Raw genomic sequence first — 26,197 nt, forward strand, 5'->3', positions numbered from 1 at the left:
AATTGATTTAAGTAATCCCTACACCCAACTTGGGGCTTGAACTCTTTACCCCAAGATCAAGAGTCACGTGCTCTATTGACTGAGCCAGCCAGGCACTCCGCCAGTTTAATTTTTTGTCCTGGTGCTGATTCTCTGCAAGACCTACCTTTTTAGTTCTTGGGAAGTTTGGGGCTAGGGAAAATGGTCCAGTTTTTTGTACTCTAAGGATGACTCTGCTGTTAATAGTCAGGTTTTTCATTTAATCTCTAGTAATGTAGAAAAATTAGCAATTATAATTAGGCTCTGGAGATTTGAGGGGAAAATTTTTTAGTGGATGAACTAGCAAATATACAGACTTTAATAGAATTAGTGATTAACATGCCAGAGTTTGCTCTGTATTTAGCTTTTTGTAGTTGGTTGGCTTGGATAGTGAAATAAGGGCTCTTAGTAAAAATGATAAGATCCTGGAAAGGATTGGTGTTGGGACATCCATTGCAGAAAATAGTATTAACACATCTTCACTCTGCACATGGAACACTGTTCAGTCTTAGCCTTGCTAAATTCACTTCTTTTTACAAACTTCATGAATAGGTAGATCTGTTCATCACATTGTTGGTTTTCCCAGTTTATTTATTTTTTTACTTTGGATGCATTCAGTGAAGCTTATAAACAATTGTCTTGTAAACATAAGTCTTTGGAAAGGGTTAGAAAAACCTTGCTTTGATTCTTTTTAGCTGGTGACCAGGGACAAGGTTTATGATGACTCTGGGTCTATTTTCTTTTCTTTTTTAAGATTTTATTTATTTATTTATTTATTTATTTATTTATTTATTTGAGACAGTGCACACACAAGCTGGGGGAGGAGTAGGGGGAGAGGGAGAAGCAGACTGCTGAGCAGGGAGCCCTACTTGGGGCTCAATTCCAGGACCCCAAGATCATGGCCTGAGCCAGGGGCAGATGCTTAACTGACTGAGTCACCCAGATGCCCCTAAAGATTTTATTTTTTAAAGTAATTTCTATACCCATCTTGGGGCTCACAACCCTGAGATTGAGTCACATGTTCCCCCGACTGAGCCAGCCAGGTGCCCCTCTGGGACTATTATCTTCTTTTTTTAAAGATTTTATTTATTTATTTGTCAGAGAGAGAGAGAGAGCACAGATAGGCAGAGCAGCAGGCAGAGGGAGAAGCAGGCTTCCCGCTGAGCAGGGACCCAGATGTGGGGCTTGATCCCAGGACCCCGGGATCATGACCTGAGCCGAAGGCAGATGCTTAATGACTGAGCCACCCAGGCGTCCCTTTTAATATCTTTTAATACTGTTAGGATTAAATGTGATAATGTATGTAAAAATACTTAGCGTATATCCGATGTATGGAAGTGCTCCAGAAGCACAAATTGAAGCTATTTGTTACTGCTAAGGCTATACCATAGTGGCTAACTACGGGAATTTTGGAGCGTGACTGTTTGGGTTTGAGTTTCACTTCTGGCATTTACTGGCTAGGGGTCTAATTTCTCTATTAGTGTCCTTGTTGGTAAAATGAGGTTTCTAGTGAAGGACCAAAAAAGGTTCTTGTGAGGATTAAATAAATTAATGTAAATAAAGCAGCTAGATCAGTGGTTAGCACACAAGTGCTGTATGTTTTAGCTGTTGTTACTATTTTATCACATTTGGAAACCTGCTGTGCCCATCTGATTTTATTTGAAATATTTTATTTTACTGGAATTTTTTTTTTTTTTGAATCTTTTTGATTTCAAGCTCCATGAGGGCAGGTCTGCTCTGTTTTGTTCACTACTGTATTGCAAACATCTGCAATAGTGACTTGCATAGAGTACTTATTTAGTAAATATTTGTGGAATGAATGAATAAATGAATAAATGAATGATGAGTGTTCCATTTGCCTTGAATTATGTTGGTCAGTATTCTAATTCAAGTAGTTTTTTTATTGTTAAGTCACTGTTAAAAAAAAATATGTAGCAAAACTTGTAGTAAGTTCCCAATGTTTACAGGCTGAAATTCAAGTTTCTTAGCTTTGCATTCAAAAATATGTGGAATCTAACCATACCCACTTTTCTTCTTTTTTACAATGTGGAGTTTAGACCAGATACCCTTTTTCTTTTCTTTTCTCTAAGGATTTATTTATTTATTTATTTGAGAGCGGGAGAGACCGAGAGAAGGCGTAGGTGCTCGCGCAAGTGGGAGGGGGGAGGGACAGAGGGAGAGAGAGAGAATTCTGAAGCAGACATCCGGCTGAACCCTGAGCCTGACGCAGGGTTCAGTCTCACCATCCTGAGATTATGACCTGAGCTGAAACCAAGAGTTGGTCACTTAACCAACTGAGCCACCTAGGTGCCCCACCAGATATCCTTTTTCTATCTCGTTTCAAATGTATGAATCTCTGGGTTGTGAATTAATTCACTGGGTTGTTGTGATATCCAGTCAGTGAAATCGTAAATGTGAAAATACTTTGCAAATTATATAATATCATCATCATCATGATTTATAGTAATCCTTACGTGTTTTTTTTTTTAAGATTTTATTTATTTATTTGAGACACAGAGATAGAGAGAGAGAGAGAGAGAAAGCATGAGCAGGGAGAGAGGCAGAGGGAGAGGGAGAAGCAGGCTCCTTGCTGAGCCAGGAGCCCCATGTGGGACTCGATCCCAGGACCCTGGGATCATGACCTGAGCTGAAGGCAGACGCTTAACGACTGAACCACCCAGGCGCCCCTATCCTTAAGTGTTTTTAACCAAATTTTGCTGGAATGTGCTGTCTTCTATTTGCTCACACAATGTAACTGTAACCCAATACATGTTTCCAGACCTAGTTCAAATCCACGTTCCTGTGTAAAACATAACCTCTTCAGTCTAAAATGAGCACTCTTTGAACATTTATAGCCGTTGTGATTTGTATGGTTTATTTGGTAATCATTATTTGATAGATTGAAGTCCATAATTGGAAAGTGAATTTTAAAAAAATGGTAAAGTTCTAAGTAATTATATAAGAATGTGCATACAACAAACATTTTGCCATAAAGCATATGTTTCTTTGCTACTGTTTTGAGGTGAGGCCAAGGCCTTTTTTTTCTGAGAATGAATCAGCTGACTGAAGGTCAATGTCATCTGTGTTGTATGAACCATACTCCTAGCCCATCCTATCTGCGTGGTAGGTCCAGTTTTGATTTCTTGAAAGTGGAGCAGTAATTTAGATAACTTATGACACCATCTAGTGCAGAATTGCAGATTTTAACAGCTTTTTCCTTTTTTTAAAACCATTATCTAATCTGTATCTAATTTGAGTCACTTTTTAAAGTAAACTCTACCTTCAACGTGGGGCTCGAACTCACAACCCTGAGATCAAGGGTTGCATGCTCTACTGACTGAGACAGCCGTCCCCCACCCCAACAGTCACTTTTTTTTTTTTTAAAGATTTTATTTATTTATTTGAGAGAGAGAGTGAGAGAGAGAAAGAGCACAAGAGGGGGGAGCGGGAGAGGGAGAAGCAGACCCCCCGCTGAGCAGGGAGCCCGATGTGGGACTCGATCCCGGGACTCCAGGATCATGACCTGAGCCGAAGGCAGTCGCTTAACCAACTGAGCCACCCAGGCGCCCCAACAGTCACATTTTTAACATGACTCATCACCTTTATCACATCTTGCCAAAGCATCCAACCTGATTTTCACAGAAACTGCAACTTTCTTTTAATTGGTTTGTATACTATTTGAAAACCATGTGATGGCTATTACAAGAGGAGCTGATGTAGTTTTGGGGAAGAAATGCAACTGACTTGGATGCTAAGCATGCAGCAGCTCCACTTAAGGGAACAGAAGTGTGAAGTTGAACTAAGCAGTTATCTATTAGCCAAAAACATTTGTACTATTGGCATCAGCCAATCTGTTTCACAGAAGTAATGGGAAGTTGGTAACTGTTAGTTTTGTTAAGAGAAATGCTGGAGGCCAGTATGGCTTGAGTGCACTGTGCAAATGGACTTCTGTAATACATTTTATACTTTTCAAAAAGTCCATTTTCCATGAATAACACTTTAAAAAAAAATAATATAACAGAGATAACTGAACTATTCAGAGTGCCTGGAGAAAATCACTCTGTACAAGTAAGATTGCTGTGAAACCTTTTCCCCAAGTGGAGTTTCCCGTTTGTCCCGGACATAAGTAGTTTCCACCTCTTCTGGGCATGTCAAACACCTTTCATATACCGTTCTAGGTTTCTCATATTTAGTTAACTCACCTGTTTGCCTCTTCTATGAACTCTTCCTTTGAGGAGCTTTTGTATATCATGTCTGATCCATAGTTGGTGCCCAACAAATTGAATGGAAAAGTTTTGGCCATTTAAACAGATGGCACAACCCAATCTTGCTGAGATACAATTTTCATTGATGTGCCATGAGAAAATAAGCCATTAGTATCTATAAATTCAATCCAGACAATATTTTAGTATAATTATACTCAGTTGAGTTTTTATATTCCATATGTCCAAGGTACTGTGCTATTTCTACAAAGGCACTGAATTTAATAATACATGGTTCTTGTCTTTGGACATGTATTTTAGTAGGATAGTGGGATATATGGAGAGGCAAGAGTAATTAGGGGCTGGAGCAATTTGTGTGGTGTTCAAGGTAGATAGTACCTGACCTGGGCTGTGAATGCTAACACCAATTAGGGCTTTTCAGTATGTATTTATTGCTTTATGGCATTTGGCTGGCAGTCTGGATGTCCTTCAACCTCTCCTTGCTTTTTTTTCTGTCACACACTCCCAGTCTTCTTACTCCTATTTCTAGTCTTGCTTTAACATTCTACCTTTGGTCACATTCCTTTTTCTGCCCTTGGTGTAATGCGTTTTTGTTTTAACTCTAACCCTGAGCTTCTGGAAATAGGCTTTTCTCTCTACATATCCACACCACTTTATCATTGTCCCTCTTACAGCATCTCTCTCTCTCAGCACTGTAGTTATATACATACATACCCTTTACTGGACTGTAACTTCTGAGAGCAAGTTGCAGCTTTGTGGTTCTAAAAATATCTAGTATATGGTTTTCTAAGTAGTAGGTACCACATAATCTTTTAAATTTAGCTTCTTTCCCCAAACTCCGTTCCTCTTTCAGACATTCCTTTTTCTGTTCATGGTACTAGAGTTCTGCCTTTAATTCCACATTCTGGTCAGCAGGCTCTGCTGCTTCTGTCTTCAAAATGTTATTTGTAGTCGTACCATTCCTACCACTCTCATCGATGCATGCCAATTAAAAAAAAAATACCGAGTGCATATTTTATCAGTATAGGTGCTGGAAATACAAATATTACAGATTCAGCCCTTGCCATAAGAATACCAGCAGGAGAGAGACACACTTCAACTGACACTTTTTTGCGACAATGTTTATTGAACACCTCTTTGTGCTGGGTGCTATTGTAGCATGGATGTATTTTGGAGTCATTTTCCACAGGCTGCTTACTTCAAAGGGGAAGAGGCCTAGAAAACACAGCTACTGGATCTCCTCTGTTATAAAGTGCATTTTCCTCCCCAGGCTTTAGCATTTCTGAAATCCAGATGAGTTTTAAGTCAGCCATGTATGTTTAATGTAGTTTTTATTCCTCTTCCAAGAGCTATCAAATTGATGGTGCTTACAACTAGTAGAATCTTAGAATTGGGGAAGTATAATATATATCAATGGTAAGTATTATAAGTATGTGTGGAATTACACTGTCAAATATGGTAGCTTCTAGCCACATGTGGATACTTAAATTTAAACTTTAATTAGACATTTAAGTTGATTAAGTTTAAGGTTAATTAAATAAAATGAAGATTCAGTTCTTCAGTCACACTAGCCACAATTCAAATACCCAGTTGTTTGATTAGTGGCTACTGTATTGGACAGTGTAGATATAGAACAGCCCCATCATTGCAGAATGTTTATGATTATAATTGTAGAGTGTGGTTCCACAGTTATACCTGGTGAGTTGGAAAAGCTTTAGTCAGTTGCTTGCTGGCATTACTATCTTATGTATTTCTTCCTTCTGGGAGGCCAGGGAACTTGTCTTTTCCTCTTTTTCTTCTTTGCTTTGTTGGTTTTACCTCAGGGCCTCGGATAGTAAATAGTAGGTACTCAGAAATAACAACTGGAGTGTTAAAAGAGTTGGGATAGAAGGGGGAAAGCCTCTATTTTCATAACAGGAGGTAGCTTAGCTGGTTTTATTCAGTGTATCCTAGTGACCTTTTTTAAAGAGGGATTTTGTTTTATTATTTAAAAAATTTTTTTAAATGATTTTATTTGATGTAGAGCATGTGAGATCCCGCAAGCCTGAGTGGGGGGAGGGATCAAGGAAGGGGGAGAAGGATAAGCAGACTCCCTGCTGAGCATGGGGCTGGAGCCTAGGACCTTGAGATCATGACCCAAGCCAAAGTCAAACGCTTAACCAACTGAACCACCTGGGCACCCCAAGAGGGATTTTGTTTTATTTTTATTTTTTAAGATTTTATTTCTTCATTTGAGACAGAGAGATACAGAGAGAGAGCGAGAGCATGAGCAGGGGAGAGGCAGAGGGAGAGGGAGAAGCAGGCTCCCCGCCGAGCCAGGAGCCAGACGTGAGGCTCGATCCCAGGACCCTGGGATCATGACCTGAGCTGAAGGCAGATGCTTAACCGTCTGAGCCACCCAGGTGCCCCAGGGATTTTGTTTTAAAGCAGAATACATTTTTTTATTCCTCCCAGCTTTATTGAGGTATAATTGACAAATAAAATTGTATATATTTGAAGTGTGCAATGAGATGACTTGATACATGTGTACATTGTGAAATGATTACTGCAGTCAAGTTAATAAACCCATCACTTCACAGTTAACTTTTTTTTGGTGAGAGTGCGTAAGATCTTTCTTAGCAAATTTCAAGTATACAATACAGTATTATTAACCAAAGTAACCAAGCTGTACATTGGATCTTCAGAACTTATTTATCTTATAACTGAAAGTTTGTACCCTTGGACCAACATTTTTCCACTTCCTTATCCCCTGGCAATCCACCATTCTACTCTGTTTCTATGAATTTAACTTTTTTTTTTTTTTTAAAGATTTCACATATGTGTGATATCATAGAGTATTGTCTTTCTCTGGCTTATTTCACTTAGTATAATGCCCATTATGTTCATTTAGGTTGTTGCAAATGGCAGAATTTTCTTCCCCTTTTTAAGATAGTTGAATAGTAGTCCATTGTATATACACCACATTTTCTTTATTCATCCATCAATAGACATTTAGATTGTTTCCATATCTTGGCTATTTTAGTAATGCTGCATTGAACATGGGAGTGCAGATATCTCTTAGAGGAACTGATTTTGCTTCCTTTGGCTATAAACCCAGAAGTGAGATTATTTGGATTGTATAGTAGTTCTATTTTTAAATTTTTGAGGATTTGGAGGATTTTTATTTTTTTATTTCACTATTACTGTTTTTTAAGTAGGCTCCACGCCCACAATGGAGCTCAACCTGGGGCTTGAACCCACGACCCTGAGATCAAGACCTGAGCGGAGATCAAGAGTTGGATGCTTAACTGACTGAGCCACCCAGGCACCCTTAGGATTTGGAGGATTTTAAAAAGAAATTTCAGGGGCGCCTGGGTGGCTCAGATGGTTAAACGTCTGCCTTTGGCTCGGTCATGATCCCAGGGTCCTGGGATTGAGCCCTGCATCGAGCTCCCTGCTTGGCGGGGAGCCTGCTTCTCCCTCTCCCTCTCCCTCTACTGTTCTCCCTACTTGTGCTTTCTCACTTATTCTGTCAAATAAATAAATAAAATCTTAAAAAAAAAATTTCATTACATTGAAAATTTAAGAACTGTTACCTAGGTTCTTAACACTTATCAGATGGGATTCAGCAGGTGGCCCATTATGTTCGAAGGCTATGGTTTGATGGGATGCACTACAATGAAAATTACCAGGTTTCTAAATTTGATACTTGCAGTGTTACGTGTCATTTCCCAGGGAAGATGTAATTGGATATCATAGAAATATTTATGTGAATCGTTCACTCCCATGGCTTTCTCAATGAGTGTGGTTTGCAATGATTGGAGCAAAAGTTTCCTGAATCTTTTTCTGATTTTAATTTTATGGAAAATCAGTTTTATGGTAAAACACAATTTATCCATTCTCGTTAATGGATATTTAGGTGGTTTCTTGGTTTTGGCTAATGCAGATAAACTATTATGTATGTCTTTTAGTGGGCAGATGCTTTCATTTGTCTTGGGTACATACCTAGGAGGAAAATTGCTAAAGCATAGCACGTGTACGTTATACCGAACAACTTTGTAAAGTAGCTGTACCAGTTTATGCTGTTTTCTTTTTGGTACCACACAAAAGATTAAAGTTTATCATCTAGGTGTATGTACTGTCTGAACGTTCTATTTTCCCCAAGCCTGAGTGAGTCATCAATCACAACATGTCACAGACCTTGGGGTCATTTCCAAATAAATTTGAAAATAATACAGACCTATCTTTCAGATGGCTTTAAAATAGTACAAAAACTAAGCATTCTAGAATGCTAGATAGAATTCCTTTGTTAACAGTCTTGATTGACTTTCAAGACCCATAGTTCTTTGAAGAAACTGGTTCCTGCCTTTGTAAATTGTTTTGAGTGCCTTTTGCTGTGGAAACTAGTGTACTTTGCATGGCATTAATATGACTAGTTACTATTTGAAGGCTTACAATGTGAAGTCTGTAGTTGAATAAAGAAAAAAGATCCTTTTGAAATGTTACTAGTTCAGTTCAGGAAGTTTCAAACTGAGTTCTTATTTGCAAGGTTCTGTCCTATGTATCTCCATGTCCAAAGACCCATAAGGATGAGTTTTGGTTTTGTTTTGTTTTTTAAATAGAACAGGGAGAGAGATGGGAGGGGCAGAGAGAGAGAGAGAATCTTCAGGAAGCTCCACGCCCAGCACAGAACCCTACTCAGGGCTCGATCTCACAACCCTGAGATCATGACCTGAGCTGAAATCAAAAGTTGGATGCCCAACCAACTGAGCCACCCAGGCGCCCCAAGGATGAATCTCTTAACCTTATAATCCTAGTGTAATGGATATAGGAGACAAACATAGTGATACAAGACCAGATATATTGTCAATTCTAGTGAAAGTGCTGTGGGACCTCCGTATCACATCTTAACTTGAGTTGCAGAGAGGGGAAGGTACTCATGTTTGGGTTCATGTAGAGGGGTTGGTATATGAGGTCGATCTTGAAAGGATTTCAATTGGGGTGGTGTTTTACATGCCAGAGGAAGGGAATTGTTTGATGGAGTCATGGAGCAGGAAAGTATACAGATCTTCTTTGACTTAGAATGGAGTTATGTCCCAATAAACCCATTGTAAATTGAAAATATTTTAAGTAGAAAATGCATTTAATACATCTAACCTACTGAACATCATAGTTGATGGTCAGAAGTTGGAATGATCCCAGAATTGTAGTTAGCACCTTAAATGTGCTCAGAACACTACATTTGGGTAAAGTCATCAAACACAAAGCCTATTTTTTTTTTTTTTTTAAGATTTTAATTATTTGAGAGAGAGAGAGAGCCAGAGCAGCGGGGAGAGGCAGAGGGAGAAGCAGACTCCCCACTGAGCAGGGAGCCTGATGCAGGGTTCCATCCTAGGATCCTGAGATCGTGACCTGAGCCGAAGGCAGATACTTAACTGACTGAGCCACCCAGGTGCCCCCACAAAGCCTATTTTATAATAAAGTGTTGAATATCATGTAATTCATTGATACTGTACTGCAAATGAAAAACAGAATGGTTGTAAGTATATCAGTTTGTTGACCCTTGTGAACATGGCTGACTGGGAGCTGAGGCTTACTGTAGCTGCCTAGCATGAGAGATTTATCATGAGAGATTATCATACCACATATTGCTAGCCCAGGAAAAGATCAAAATTCAAAGTATGGTTTTTACTGAATTTTGAAGTATTGCTTTTGCGCCATTGTAAAGTTGAAAAATCCTAAGATGAACTGTTGTAAGTTGGGGACCATCTATAATTTATACCAGTTGGCTCTCAGAGTATGATCCCCGAACCAGCAGCATCAGTATCATCTCCAGGCCTACTGAACTAGAAACTCGGGGAGTTGATCCCAAAAATGTGGTTTTTAACAAGCCATCCAGGTGACTACGATGTGCTGAAATCTGAGAACCACTGGTCTACCCTTGATTAGTTAGAGCATAGTCAGTTGCCTTTTGGTTGGAGAGTAAGGTTTAAGAAAGGTAGTGGATGAGAACAAGAAGGCAGGATTAAAGCAGGGACCTTGAATACTAGAGTTGTGAGTATGTAAGGCCTAGGGAACCATTTCAGTTAAGGGACATCCTGGGAGCTTGCTTTAGGGAAAGTAAGCCAACAGACATTTATTTATTTGCTTGTTTATTTTCTTTTCATGACAACTGTCCTTTGATTTTTATTATCTTTTTAAATTAAAAAACATTTTTGATATTTATTTGAGAGAGAGTGCGAGCATGAGCAGGGGTAGGGGCAGAGGGAGAAGCAGACTCTCTGCTGAGTGGGTAACCCGACTGGGGGCTCGATCCCAGGACTTTGGGATCATGACCTGAGCCAAAGGCAGACGCTTAACCAACTGAGGCACCCAGGCGCCCTTATCTTTTTTTATTTGAGATAGTTGACACAATGTTATGTTAATTTCATGTGTACAATTTAGTGATTTGGCAAATTTGTACATTATGCTATGTTCACGATAAGTGTAGCTATCATCTGTCCTGTTATGTTGCTATTAAAATATCATTGACTGTGTTCCTTAATGTTGTGCCTTTTACTCCTGTGACTTACTTATTCCATAACTAGAAAGCCTATTATCTTCCTCTCTCCTTCCCCCATTTTGCCCCAGCCCCCACTCCCTTCCCATCTGGAAACCATCAGTTTGTTTTCTGTATTTATAGGTCTGATTCTGCTTTTTGTTTGTTTCTTCTTTTCTTTTTTTTTTTTAGATTCCACTTATGAGTGGACTCATAATGGTATTTGTCTTTCTCAGTCTGAATCATTTCACTTAGCATAATACCTTCTAGGTCTATCCATATTGTCTCAAATGGCATGATCTCATCCTTTTCTGTGGCTGTGTAGTATTCCATCGTGTGTATATGTGTGTGTGTACACTACATTTTCCTTATCCATTTGCCTATTGATGGACACTTAGGTTGCTTCCATATCTTGGCTATTGTACACAATGCTGCAATAAACATAGTGATGTATATCTTTTCGAATTAGTGTTTTCATTTTCTTTGAGTAAATACCCAATAGTGGAATTCTTGGATCATATGGTATTTCTATTTTTTAATGTTTTTTTAAAAAATATTTTATTTATTTACTTATTTGATGGAGACAGAGATAGCGAGAGCAGGAACACAAGCAGCGGGAGTGGGAGAGGGAGAGCAGGCTTCCTGCCGAGGAGGGAACCCGATGTGGGACTCGATCCCAGGACCCTGGGATCATGACCTGAGCCGAAGGCAGACGCTTAACGACTGAGCCACCCAGGCGCCCTCTATTTTTTAATTTTTTAAAAAAGATTTTATTTATTTGAGAGAGAGCGCACAAGTCGGGGGTGGGGCAGAGGGAGAGGGACAAACAGACTCCCCACTGAGTGCAGAGCTCGGTGTGGGGCTTGATCCCAGGAACCTAAGATCCGGACCTCAGCCAAAGTCAGATGTTTAACTTACTGAGCCATCCAGGCGCTGTTATTTTTTAATTTTTTGAGGAACCTCCATAATGTTTTCACGGTGGCTGCATCAGTTTACATTCCCATTGTGTACAAGGGTTTCCTTTTCTCTCCATCATCTCCAGCACTTGTTATTTCTTGTCATTTTGATTTTAGCTGTTCTAACTGGTGTCAGGTGATATCTCATTGTGGTTTTGATTTGCATTTCCCTGATGAATAGTGGTGATATTAAGCATCTGTAAGCTGACAGACGCTTATAGGGTGAATTAAAACTCAAAGATACTGGAAGCTGTGAGATAAATTAAGGGAGGAGTAGTTTTGGGAATAGAAAGGAGACTGCTGCCCAGGAGTAATATGGCTGGGCTAGATAGATAAGCCTTGACAGCCAGCTGGGTAGGTGTCCAGACAGAGGCAATGATCTGAGAAGAAGCTGAGGCATTGAACCTGGTGTTGGGAGAGAGTACAGTGGTGCCTACTGATACAGTGCGGGCAAAAGATGGAGATGCCACATGGTACAGGAAGTGGGGTATGGAGAAAGATCATTTTTTCTAAAAATAGATAGCTTCTTCCCCTGATTGATATAAACTCATTACAAGAAATTTAGACACTGGGGAAGGTGAAGAAGAAAGCAAAATCACCTCAAATCCCACCTTAGAGAGAGGCAGTACATTTTTCTGTTTAAATATTGGAGTATTCATTGATTTAAATTCAGTTTTGTATACACATGGAATTATACAGTTCTGAAAATTCCTTAGGCAAATTAAATTGATCTTGAACACCTGTCAATATTTCATGTATGAAAGATTATATGCAGGTTAATGTATGTTTAGAAATTGATGGATTTTGTATTTTGGAAACATTGTTTATATAAGCAGCTAATTGGTAACGGTAGCAATTTCATTTCACATGGTCATAAAAACATCTCCATATCAGGTGTTATAGTGGAAATCTGTGGTGAAACAGTACGAGGTGCCCTGTTTGCTAACAGTAGTTTTGGGAAAAGAGCCCCAACTATATTTAAGATGAAACATTGTGGGGGGGTGCCTGTGTGGCTCAGTTTGTTGGGCATCTGACTTTGGCTCACGTCACCATCTCAGGGTCCTGGGATGGAGCGCTGTGTTGGGGCTCCCTGCTCAGCAGGGAGTCTGCTTCTCCCTCTTCCTCCCCCCTCCCGCTGCTCGTGCTCTCTGTCTCTCTCTCAAATAAATAAAAAAAATCTTAAAAAAAAGAGAGATGAAACATGTGGCTTTTATTAGAATAACAAGGTTATTCTAGTGTCTTATAAGAACCAATTAATACTGGGTATAAAATGGCCTCATACGTAGGAACTCAATACCCAATTCCAAAATTCTTTTAAATAGGCGGAAAGCCTGTTTAAACCGACTGAGGCACCCAGGATGAATTTCTTAAGCAACAAGCAAAGATGTGGAATAGTTTGCTTATTTCTTTTTGTGAAAAAAAGATTTTTTTTTTAAAAAGATTTTATTTTATTTATTTGAGAGAGCGAGAGAAACAGCGAGAGAGGGAACACAAGCAGGGGGAGTGGGAGAGGGAGAAGCAGGCTTCCTGCAGAGCAGGGAACCCGATGCGGGGCTCGATCCCAGGACCCTGGGACCGTGACCTGAGCTGAAGGCAGATGCTTAACAACTGAGCCACCAAGGCGCCCCGAAAAAAAGATTTTTTTATTGACAGAATATACCATGTTCTATAGCATGATTTTTTCCTTAAGATATTATAGCTCTTTTTCTGTATCAGTATATATCAGTAAATAATAGTGGCATGATTCTCCATATTATGTGACATCATTTACTTATCAATCCTACATTGACATTAGGTTGTTTTTTTATTGTTGATTATTCTGAACAGCACTGCAGCAGTATGCAACCTTTGCAGTATCCTTCTTTGCCCATTTGTCTGATGTTTTCCTTAGCATAAGTCTCTAGTAGTAGGATGAGTTTTTGAATCAAATGGTACTCCTAAATTTAAAATATTGATATAATTACTGCCAGATTATCCTCCAGAAATCTTTATATTCCTACCTGCAGTGAATGAGTTCACATATTCCCATACCTATGAAAGAGCATTAGATGTTTCTCAGTTAATTTAATCATTACCAGTGTGTTGGGTTAAAAATGATTTCTTTCTCTCTCTCTTTTTTTTTTTATTTAATTGATTACTAGTGAGAGTGAACAGGTTTTCATAGATTAGATATTTGTATTTTGTGAAAGTCCTGTTTATATCTGTTCCTGCTTTCTTTTTTGTAAGAAGCTAACTACAATTCTGGGATCATTCCAACTTCTGATCATCAACAAGGATTCTGTACCCCAGAATGTGGTGTGTGTGGTGTGTATTTACAATACTACCAAGCAATTCTCCAGACACCACCTGGGTGTCCTACAATTCAACTCAATTCTGACACTATTTACCTGGAGATAGCATCAGATCCCACAGATTAAGGGCTCAGTTTTTTTTTAAGATTTTATTTATTTGACAGAAAGACCGCGAGAGAGGGAACACAAGTAGGGGGAGTGGGAGAGGGAGAAGCAGGCTTCCTGCTGAGCAGGGAGCCTGATGATGCGGGACTTGATCCTGGAACTCCAGGATCATGACCTGAGCCCAAGGCAGATGCTTAACGACTGAGCCACTGAGGCGCCCCTAAGGGCTCAGTTCTAAAAGATTGCCTCTGCCCGCCCTGCCATAACCCCTTTCAGAGGATAGTCCACGTCCAGGTATGGTCACTTGGGCTTCTGACTGACTGGCTATAGATTGGAAGTTCCAACAACCCCCTCCTGGGTTTGATTAATTTGCTAGAGTGGCTCACTGAACTCAGAGAAACATTTTACTTAACTAGATTACTGGTTTATTTTAAAAGGATATAACTATGGAACAGCCAGATGGAGATGTATGTTATATGGCAAGGTATGGAGAAAGGGCACAGAGCTTCTATGCCCTCTCTGAGCACACCACTCTCCCTAAATCTCTGTGTGTTCACCAACCCAGAAGCTTTCTGAATGCCATCCTTGAGGCCTTTTCTGGGGACTCCATTATATAGGCATGGTTGATTAAATCATTGGCCATTGGTGTTTGAACTCAATCTCTAGCTCCTCCCCTCCTGGGGGGTGGGGGTAGGACTGAAAGTTCTAACCCTCTAATGGGGTGGTTATCCTTAGGTTACCTAGGGGTCTTTCCAAAAGTCACCTCATTACCATAACAAGAGACATCTTTGTCTGTCATCACTTAGGAAATTCTAAGGGTTTTAGGAGCTTTGTGCCATAAACTGGAAGAAAGACCAAATATATATCTGTTTCTTATTGTGTATCACAGTATCACCCTAACATATTAAGGATATTCAGTCTTTGTTTCGTTTTTTTTTGTTTGTTTTGTAAATCAGGAGGTATACATATTTCACCCTTTGATTTTTTTTTAAAACTGTTTTGTGGTGAAGGATGTTAAACACTTGATAAGGTGTATAAGACATAAGTGAACAGCCCAGTGTATTGTCACAAAGCCGACACTTCTCTAACTTGACCCAGGTGAAGACCTAAACATTGCAGATCTTCAAAAGTTAGTGGTATATCAAGGGCTGGGAATGATGGGTCTGGTCTGCCCCAGGTTCAGACAATAACAGTGCATTTTCTATAGAGAATTTAAAAACAGTAGAATTTATTGATTAAAAGTTGACCTGTTATCATCATCTTGTGTTGACCTTTTTTTTTAAAAAAGATTTTATTTTATTTATTTATGAGAGAGAGAGAAAACAAGCATGGGGAGTGGCAGGCAGAGGAAGGAGAAGCAGGCCTCCCGCTGAGCAGGGAGCCCAACACAGGGCTTGATCCCAGGACCCTGGGATCATGACCTGAGCCGAAGGTAGAAGCTTAACTGAGTCACCCAGGTGTCCCTTGTGTTGACCGTTCTAAGAAACTCTGTGTTTATATAATAATATCTGCTTTACTTCAAGGCTTATGTGGTCATTCTTTTTTTGATGAATAGGAGTTCTTAATTTTGTTTTTAAAGATTTATTTATTTTATTTATTTATTTTTAAAAATTTTATTTTATTTATTTGTTAGAAAGAGAACAAGGAGGGGGAGTGGCAGGCAGAGGGAGCAAGGAGCCCGATGCGGGACTTGATCCCAGGACCCTGGGATCATGACCTGAGCCAAAGGCAGCCGCCCAACCAACTGAGCCACCCAGGCGTCCCCCTAGTTCTTAATTTTAATATAGTCCAGTTTATCTGCCCCATTCTTTATGGTTGGTGCTTGTTGTATGCCCAGAGAAATAATCCTCTACCTTATCTTTTAGGAGCTTTATGTTTTGACTTTTACACTGAGATCTATAATATACCTGAAATTATTGTTTGTGTATATGATGAGGTAGAGGTCAAGTTTAATTTTGTTTTCCCTATGCATATTCAAATGACTTAGCACCCTTTATAGACAAAGATTGAACTTTACTCGCTGGTCTGTGGTGGCAACTTTGTTGTACAGCAAGCATCCATTCATTTCATGTATGATTTATTTCTCTGCTTCTATTCTTTACTTTCATCTGTTTGCCTAATATACTGCTCCCCCCCCCCCAATATACTGTTTTAATGACTGTGCTTTATAATAAGTCTTGATACCTGGGAAGAAAGTCTTTTTGTTCTTCAAGACTGTCTTGTTTTCCTTGGCTGTTTGCATTTCTATATACATTTTTGAGTAAGCCTGCAAATTTCCATAAAAAAACTTACTCAGATTGATGGGGATTGTATTGGGTATCTAAATCAATTTGGATAGGATTGACATCTTTACTATCATAAGTCTCAAGAACGTGGAATATCCCTTTACTTATTAGGTTTCCTTTAATTTTGTAACATACTGTTTCTATAGCTTTCTGTGTAAAGATTTTTCCACTTTTATTTTTATTTCTAGAAATTTGATTCATGTGTTTTTTTAGTTTGTTTATTTAAGCAATGTCTACACCCAACATGGGGCTCAAACTCATAGCCCCAAGATCAAGAGCCACATGTTCCATTGACTGAGCCAGCCCTGTGCCCCCAAATTTGATATTTTTTGATGGTATTGTAAATGGTATTGAAAATTCATTTTCTGGGGTGCATGGGTGGCTCTGTTGGTTAAGCATCTGCCTTCAGCTCAGGTCATGATCTTAGGTCCTGGGATCCATGGGGATGGATCATCAGGGAGCCTGCTTCCTGCTCCCTGCTCATCAGGGAGCCTACTTCTCCCTTTGCCCCTCCCCGTGCTCGTACTTTGTCTCTCTCTCTCTCTCTCAAATAAATAAATAAAAATCTTTAAAAAAAAAAAGTTAAAAATTTCTGACTTTATTGCTGGTATATACAAATACAGTTGAGTTTTGAACATTAACTTTTTTATTCCTCAGCTTTGGTAAACTCATTTTTTTTCTTATGGTTTATTTGTAGATTATTTTGGATTTTCTATATGTGTAGTCTGTGAACTCCTTTTTTCCCCTTCATTCTCAGTTGTCTTCTTTTTGTCCAGCTTTTTATTGTTTGCAGTGGAAGGGTTTGCCCGAGTTATCCAGCATTATTGGAAACACAAATTCTTCCTAAATGAAAACTTAAAACTGTATCTCATTCTTATGACTGAATTACCTTTGAATTTAAACCCAAATGTTGGGGTGCCTGGGTGGCTCAGTCGTTAAGTGTCTGCCTTCGGCTCAGGTCATGATCCCAGGGTCCTGGGATCGAGCCCTGCATCGGGCTCCCTGCTCAGTGGGGAGCCTGCTTCTCCCTCTCCCAGTCCCCCTGCTTGTGTTCCCTCTCTCGCTGTGTCTTTCTCTGTCAAATAAATAAATAAAATCTTAAAAAAAAAAACAAAACCCAAATGTCTTAGTACCTCAACAGTCATGAGGCCCAGTGAAACGTAATAGTATCTTTTGAGATGACATAAATGTTCCTACAGTCTGTATAAACAAATTTTATGAAATCTTTAAATGTTTAAAATTTAATGTGATGTTGAGAATTCTTAATGTATCCCAAGACTTGTATATATATGAAAACTTATCAGTAGTTTAAAGAATTCCTCAGTAGTGGAGTCACAGGTACTTCTGATGTACCAGTTTTTCGTAAGTGTCATTTTAGAAGCCTCATACCAGAAGTAGCCCTGGAATTCTCCACTTCTGCAGAGGGCATTGGCTTTCTCGGGTAGTGCTGTGTGGTGCTGACAGAGACAACTGCAGGAAAAACTCTTGAAACTGTGTGGGGAGAGAAGTGGTATATGAGTGTCAATATGGCAGAAGTCAGGTAGTGTTTCACAGGAAAATTCCAAGTTGACTACTTGGTGGATTGCAGCTGAGGGATCAGAGTCTTGTTGTAGCTTGTCCTCTGGCAATGTTACGCATGCTCTGCGAGCTGGAGGAGTCTTATGACTGCTATCATCATGGGAGTCTGCAGATGTTGATCAGTCTTGGGAAAGTGATTGCAACTTCAAATAGTCAACTTCTGCAGGAACATCCCTATGGGTGGGGGGAGTCTGTGCCATCCTGGTTGTGGAATATTAACAGTAACATGGAGCTGTAGAGATGGACCAGCAAAAAAAAGGCAATTATAATGAGCAAGGATTCTCTTGACTATTTTGTGAATCATGGGAGTGAACAAACAAAAGCTGAAGCTGTAATTAGCTTTGTGGAATGACACCCCCACTCCCATGTCTTCCAAAATGCTTTACACATGGTAGGTGTTCGATTAATGTCATGTGTGTGTGAACTGTCATTAAGACTTTAGAAAACTTTTCGAAGCTTGCAAGTAATGACTCAAATTTGCTCATTTAAAAAATTAGTATCTTTAATCAGTCTAGCAGGTTAATAATTTCATTATTCCTTTAGATCAAAAATTTTTAAAGATCAAGTTTAGAAGAAAATCTTTTTCTAATTTTGGACCATGCTATATTTGAATTCAATTTGCAATTTTCCAGTTTGAAAAAATATATAGCTGTAATTATAAACAGCAAATGGATGGGGGTGTAAGACTGATTTAAGTTAAAAAAAAATTGTGACCTTAATTAATTCAGAATATTCTCCATTCATTTCAAAATGTATTGGCACTGTAAGTAAAATTTTAATGTAGTAAATGTTTTAGGATTCTTTTTAAAATTTTTTTTAATTTTTAAAAAAGATTTTATTTATTTATTAGAGAGAGAGAGAGCACAAGCAGGGGGAGTGGCAGGCAGAGGGAGAAGGAGAAGCAGGCTTCCCCCTGAGCAGGGGGGAGCCCTATATGGGACTCTATCCTAGGACCCGGGATCATGACCTGAGCCGAAGGCAGTTGCTTAACCAACTGAGCCACCCAGGCACCCATGTTTTAGGATTCTATAGGAAGCTACATAGAATCAAATGCTATGCACTATTTTTTCCCCCATTGGTGGTTTACTGAATCATTTTATTAGTTGTTGTATGTACCTTTCTTGAGTTGGGAATTTTGCAGGGGGTTAAAGAAATCCTTTCCAATCAAAATGTAAACTGTATACCATTTTGTGGGTAGGGATTCAATACCGAGCCTGCCTGCCTTTCTTTCTTTCTTTCTTTAAAATGTTTATTTTATTTATTTATTCTTATTTTTTATTTTTAATTAAAAAAATTTTTTTTTAAAGATTTTATTTATTTATTTGACAGAGAGATAGCGAGAGCAGGAACATAAGCAGGGGGAGTGGGAGAGGGAGAAGCAGGCTTCCTGCTGAGCAGGGAGCCCAATGTGGGGCTCGATCCCAGGACCCTGGGATCATGACCTGAGCCGAAGGCAGACGTGTAACGACTGAGCCACCCAGGCGCCCCTTTATTTATTTATTTTTAAAGTTTTTTAAAATTTATTTGACAGACAGAGACACAGCGAGAGAGTGAACACAAGCAGGGGGAGTGGGAGAGGGAGAAGCAGGCTTCCCCGGAGCAGGAAGCCCGATGTGGGCCTCAGTCCCAGGACCCTGGAATCATGACCCGAGCTGAAGGCAGATGCTTAACGACTGAGCCACTGAGGTGCCCCAATACTGAGACTTTAGTAAGCACAAATGTTGCTTTTATAATTGTATGTGTTTTTATAGAATAACACTAGCTTATAAAATAGTCTGTTTCTCAGAGTTTTTTTAGATGGAATAATTTTAAACACTTCTTTGGAATCTTCCTTTCAAATAAATTATGAAGCAAATTCTTTTATTAAACAAGGGAATATCTCCTAATCTTTCCTTCTGTACATATTCTAAGTTCATATAGGGCTGGGTTTTCATATATACAGTTGACCCTTGAACAACCTCTGGGGGTTGGGGATGCTGATTCCCTACCCTTCCCCCCCAGTATAAAATCCTTTTAGTAACTTGTAACTTCCCCAAAACTTGACTACTAATGGCCTACTGTTGACAGGAAGCCTTACTGATAACATAAAGTCAATTGACACACATTTTGTATGTTGTATTTTACTGTTTTCTTAAGTTAGAGAAAAGAAAAAGGAAAATCATAAGAGAAAATATATTCCTAGTACTATCGTGTATTTATTGATACTGCAAGTATACAACATCTGTTTATAAGATGAATCATCTGTGTCAGTACCTGTATCAATGTTGTCTTATATGAGGTCAAACAGATAGACAGTGTTGGAGACATTGTTACATTTTTATTTTATTTTATTATTATTATTATTTTTTTTTTAGCATGGTGGGGAGGGGTAGAGGGAGAGGGAATCTTTAAGCAGACTCTACTCCCAGCATGGAGCCTGACGCTGGGCTCCACTCCACAACCCTGAGGTCATGACCTGAGCCAAAATCAAGAGTTGGTTGCCCACCAACTGAGCCACCCAGGTGCCCCGACTTTGTTACATTTTTGAAAAACCACTTACCTGTGATGATAGGCTAATTTCTCCAATTATGAGAGAGGCAATACTGTACAGTAATGTAATTCTTTGAAAGCAAAGTTATAAAACAGAAAATGAACACATTATTATTATTTTTTAAAGATTTTATTTATTTATTTGACAGAGAGATAAAGCACAAGTAGGCAGAGCAGCAGACAGAGGGAGAGGGAGAAGCCGACTCCCCACTGAGCAGGGAGCCTGATGCGGGGCCTGATCCCAGGACCCCGGGATCACGACCTGAGCCGAAGGCAGACGCTTAACAACTAAGCCACCCAGGCGCCTCAAAAACGTATGCATTATTAATTTTATATTAAATATCACTCATCTTGTGTCTATTTAAGGATAGGCTATCCACTTCCATACAAGTCTTGCACACGATGTTCTACATGATGAATACTTAGGCAATGATGATGACAAAAAAACATCTCGTACAGTTCCTGATGTATGGTTATTAGATGTTTCTGTGAAGACACACACAATAGATAAGTTTATTAACTCTATGGCATGATGATTATTTATTATTCATTAAGTAGAAGTGGATCATCATAAAGGTTTTCATCCTTGTGGTCTTTGTGTTGAGTAGGCTTAAGAGGAGGAACAGGAAGAGGAGGAATTCATCTTGTCTCGGTGGGAGATGTGGAAGAGGTAGAAGAGATGGAAGGGGAGGCAGGAGAGGCAGGCACCCTCCCTGTGTAACTTTATGGAAATACATTATAATTTCTGTCTGACTTTGTTGCTTTTTCATTTTTCTAGAAATGTTTTGATATGGTACTAATCCTTCTGTTTGATTTAGTTTCAGTGCTCAAATCTTAGAAAGGTTTAAGTTTTAAGTCAAAAGCAGCCTTTCATAATCAGAACCCTTCTGCCAGATTGTGTAATGTCAGTTTGTTTTCTGGTACTGCTTCTTTTATATCTTCTTCCTCATCATCTGGCACTGGTTTGGAGGCATTCCTCTCCATCAAGTTGTCTTCTGTTAATTCCCCTGATGTGGTGTCTGTTAGCTCTTGAATTTCTTCAAGATCTGTATTTTGAAACCCTTTACTCTTCACCTTTTTTTTTTTTTGCCATATCCATAATCTCTTTCATGGTTTCCTTGATTGGCTCTGTCGTAAAGCCTGTGTGGAGTCATGCACAACATCTCAATGCAGTTTTCTCTGGCAGGAATTTTTTTTTCAGTCTTGATGGTTTTCATGGCTTTTTCTATAATGGTGGCACCTTCAATAGCATAATTCTTCCAGACTTTGATGAGTTGATCTCTGTCAGGGTTTGCTTCCGTAGTGTTGACAGTCCTTTCCATAGAATACCATGTGTAATGAACCTTTAAGATACTTAGGACCCTCTGATCTAGAGGCTGGATGTTGAAATAGAGATGTTGTATTTGGGAGCAAGTAGACTACTTCAACACCTTTGATGTTGAACTTGTGTTCTGGGTAGTCAGGGGCACATTGTTCAAGGTCAAAAGAGCTTTATTTTTTAAAAGATTTACTTATTTGGGGCGCCTGGGTGGCTCAGTCGTTGGGTGTCTGCCTTCGGCTCGGGTCATGATCCCGGGGTCCTGGGATCGAGCCCTGCATCCAGGCTCCCTGCTCAGCGGGAAGCCTGCTTCTCCCTCTCCCACTCCCCCTGCTTGTGTTCCCTCTCTTGCTGTGTCTCTCTGTCAGATAAATAAATAAAATCTTTAAAAAAAAAAAATAAAGATTTCCTTATTTATTTGTCAGAGAGTGGGAGGGAGAGAGAGAGCGCACACACACTTCCCACTGAGCAAGGAGAGGAACTCAATCCCAGAACCTTGGGATCATGACCTGAGCCGAAGGCAGATGCTTAACCAACTGAGCCACCCAGGTGTCCCAGTCAAAAGAACTTTAAAAGGCAAGGCAGTCCCTTACCAGCCTGACTTCAGGGACAAAACATTCATGGAATCAGTCCAGAAAAAGGGTTGACTTTGTCTAGGCCTTCTTGTTGTATAGCTAAAAGACTGGCAGCTGGTGTTTATTTTTTCCCTTCAAGGCCTGGCGAGGGTGGGAGGTAGCAACTTCATAGATAAGGGTAGTCCTGATCATTTACCTAACTGCACTGTACGGAACAGAGATAGCCTATCCCTTCCTGCCTTAAATGCTGGTGTTTACTTCTCTTCCTTACTAATAAATGTCCTTTGTGGTATTTTTTTCCAGAAGAGGGTACTTTTGTCTGCATTAAAAACCTGTTCAGTCAGATACCCTTTTTCCTCAGTGATTTTCATTTTTCTTTTTTTCTTATAATCAGCTTTATTTGAAAGTTTTCAAAAATTTACACTTGACAACAGTCAGTGCGTTAAGTTCAAATCTGCTAGATACTCATTGGCTGTAGGTAAACTCAGTCTCTCACTTAGTTAAGCAATGCCTATGGTCAACCCTGAGGGCTTTACATGCATTCTTTCTTCTTCACCACCACCCTCTTCATTGTGATTCAACAAATAGACCTGTCTTTGTGAAGCTTACATTCTAGCAGGGAACAGATAATAGGTATGTAAGTGAACAAATAACCTAGTTTCTTGAACCTATTTGATAGTGACCATGAGCACTGAATCCAAGGGCCAGTGAATATCAACGTTCTCCTAAAATGAAATTAATGATAAACTTTTTATGAAATTAATAATAAACTTTTTATGGCCAAAAAAGGCAAGTAAGCAGTGCTGGCTCTACTCACCCTTTACTGTTTATCTCCGTTTTACAGAAGAAAATTGATTCGTTATCATGAATATAGATTTCTTTCCCTAACATTTTCTCTAAATGGCTTAGCACCCTGCATCCCTCATCTACCTTTTTTTTTTTTTTTAAAGATTTTATTTATTTATTTGACAGAGACAGAGCAGGAGACCGCAAGCAGGGGGAGTGGCAGAGAGGGAGAGAGAAGCAGGCTTCCCACTGAGCAAGGAGCCCGATGTGGGGCTTGATCCCATGATCCTGGAATCATGACCTGAGCCGAAGGCAGTTGCTTAACCAACTGAGCCACCCACGCGCCCCCATCATCTACCTTTTGATCCATATACTACACCCAGTACTGAAAGCTGCATGTTTATCTTTTAGTTCCTTCTCTAGTTTCAATGCCAAGAATTCAAGCTACACTTTGTTTAACATACACAGGAAAGGAACCGATGTAGGACTTCGGCTCAGGAAGCTTTTTATTATGCTCTGTACCACTGGACTAGTCTATTTCTTTAGTCTTTTGACAACATTACTATGAACAAAAACCCACCTCTAAGGATGTACCCAGAATTAATATATATATATTTTTGCATAACCCGAAAGAACTATTTTTTTCCATGTGAATAAGTTGTCAGGTTGCTAAAATGTTCATCAGTTTGTTTATATTCAACTTTTAAAAAGGGGGTGGCACTTTCACTGTCCCTGCCCCTTATCTTTAATCCTCAGTGATTTTCTTAATGGCATCTGGGAACTCGGCTACTGCATCTTGATGGACAGAAGCTGTTTCTACTGTTATCCTGACACTAAAAAAAAAATTATTTGAGAGAAAACGTGCGCACGCATGTGGGCGAGAGCGAGCGAGCGAGAGTGCACCAACTGGGGGGAGGGGCAGAAGCAGAGGCAGAGAGAAAGCAGACTCCCCGCTGAGTGTGGAACCAGGACTCTGAGATCATGACCCGAGTCAAAGTCAGACACATTAACCGACTGAGCCACCCAGGTGCCCTGTCCTGACATTTTTAAAACCAGACCTCTTTCTGAATCATTAAACCATCTTTTGCTGGCATTAAATTCTCCAGCTTTGTATCCTTTATCTTCCTTTTGCTTTAAGTTGTCATATAATGACTTGGCATTTTCATGATTCATATTAGAGTCTACAGCAATACTGTACCCACATAAAAGCTGCCCTCCCTTCCTCCCTCGCTCGCTCGCTCGCTCGCTCGCTCGCTTGCTTGCTTCCTTCCTTCCTTCCTTCCTTCCTTCCTTCCTTCCTTCGAGAGCCTGAGTGGGAGGGGAGGGACAGACGGAGAGAGAGAATCCCAAGCAGGCTTCATGTCTAGCTCGGAGCCTGTGGTACATATCAAGGAATTCAACTTTTTCTTGTCATGACTTTTGTCTGCTTCTTGGGAGCACTTCCAGCATTACTAGTGGCACTTTTTATGGGTCCCATGGTGTTATTCACGGTATACAGTATTGCACTAAACACTATGTGAGAACTGTGAGAGATCACTTTTTACTGTGATAAGCAATTTACTGGAGGGATGAACTGCTCACACGAAGATGTTTAGTGTCACATGGCATTTTAAGAAGATACAGCAGTGGAGCTCACCTCAAAAGCAACAGAAGGTGGCTAGGAAATTATTACAGTAGTACAGTATGTACTACAGTTTTATGCAGTTGTGATTTAATACTGTATCTTTACATTTGTTTACATTTCACTCGACTGAATGGCACCATGTATGGTCTGTGTGTGCATAACTTTTGGCAATTTTAACTTTTTATAATAGATTTGTGTATATTTTATGGTAGTAAATGATACAATAGGCTAGTATGTAGGTGTATTTTATGCTTCAGGACATACCTTTTTCTTAATTTTTTTGATATTTTTGGCTTTGTGGTTTGTCTGTTTTTCAAATTATTGCAAGTCTCCAAAGAATTTTCCAATATATTTAATTAAAAAGTCTTGTAGGGGCACCTGGATGGCTCAGTCAGTTCTGTCCAACTCTTGGTTTCGGCTCAGGTCATGATCTCAGGGTCATGAGATTGAGCCCCACACTGGGCTCTGCATTCATTGTCTGCTGCAGAGTCTGCTGGAGATTCTTTCTTGCCTCTCCCTCTGCACGCGCACTCTCTTTCTCTCTCTCAAATAAATAAATAAATAAATCTTAAAGAAAATTTGTGTAAAAGTGGACCAACACAATTCAAACTTGTGTTGTTCAAGGGTCAACTGTAATAAGTTTTCTCAGTCATAAGTAGTGCTTTAGAGATCAGTACCTGAATCTGTATTTAATTATGGTTCTTACTCATGGCAGACTGTCTTTTCAATTGTGAGTTGTTTTTATGCCTTTGAATATGGTAGGCTAACTAGAGGACATTTTAATGTCATAGTTATGAAGAAAATAGTCAATAATTTGTAAAAGTATGAAAATGTATGTTAGGTGGTTAAGGTTGTTAAGTTCCAAATAGAGCTTGGGGAATCTTTAGAAAAGGTGACTTAAAGAATCATTGAATCCAGACTTATGAGTGTATAGTTCAGGACTTGAGTGCTTAGTATATGTTGATTTCTTTTTTGTGGGGGAAGGTGTTTCTAATGATTAAAAGTTTTGCATTTTTATAATTTTAGAATTCATGGGCCCATTTCAGAGAAGATATCTTAAGAATCACGAATTTCTTGTCCATTTGTCTCAGCAAGTTCTCAGATGATAAATTGGTTAAACAATACTTATAAAATAAATATTAACATTCTTAGTAAAACAACTTAGAATAAATACTATAATTTGGATTGTTTAGTAAGTTTTTTAAATGTGCTATATGTAGGGAAATAAAAGGAACAGAGCAGTGCTTTTAGGAATCCCTTGATAGAAAGCAGCGAACATTTCTCACATACAGAAATAAATTGGTGGAGTGAACCTGGTTATCTCAGGAAAAATTCAGCTTAGTAGTTATAGGGAAATGGCTTTCAGTATTTAAATCCTTTTTGTCAATACTG

The 26,197-nt window shown here is 39.3% G+C and overlaps 1 protein-coding gene across 4 annotated transcripts in view; it reads left to right on the forward strand.

The window, feature by feature from the left end:
* Nucleotides 1-26,197, forward strand: part of CDKL5 (cyclin dependent kinase like 5) — a 210,902-nt gene that overhangs the window by 23,676 nt on the left and 161,029 nt on the right. Inside the window, exon 2 of one of the 4 annotated variants that reach the window (XM_064573835.1) lies at nucleotides 20,652-20,816. The exons of the other annotated variants lie outside the window; for them this stretch is intronic. The gene's annotated coding sequence lies outside the window, so the exon portion shown is untranslated. The remainder of the gene's footprint in view (nucleotides 1-20,651; nucleotides 20,817-26,197) is intronic. 4 annotated transcript variants of the gene reach the window in all.

The sequence above is a fragment of the Mirounga angustirostris genome, unplaced genomic scaffold (assembly GCF_029215605.1).
Source record: "Mirounga angustirostris isolate CCGP_5_RB_7025 unplaced genomic scaffold, mMirAng1.0.hap1 SCAF_11, whole genome shotgun sequence".
In the NCBI taxonomy this organism is placed as follows: domain Eukaryota; kingdom Metazoa; phylum Chordata; class Mammalia; order Carnivora; family Phocidae; genus Mirounga; species Mirounga angustirostris.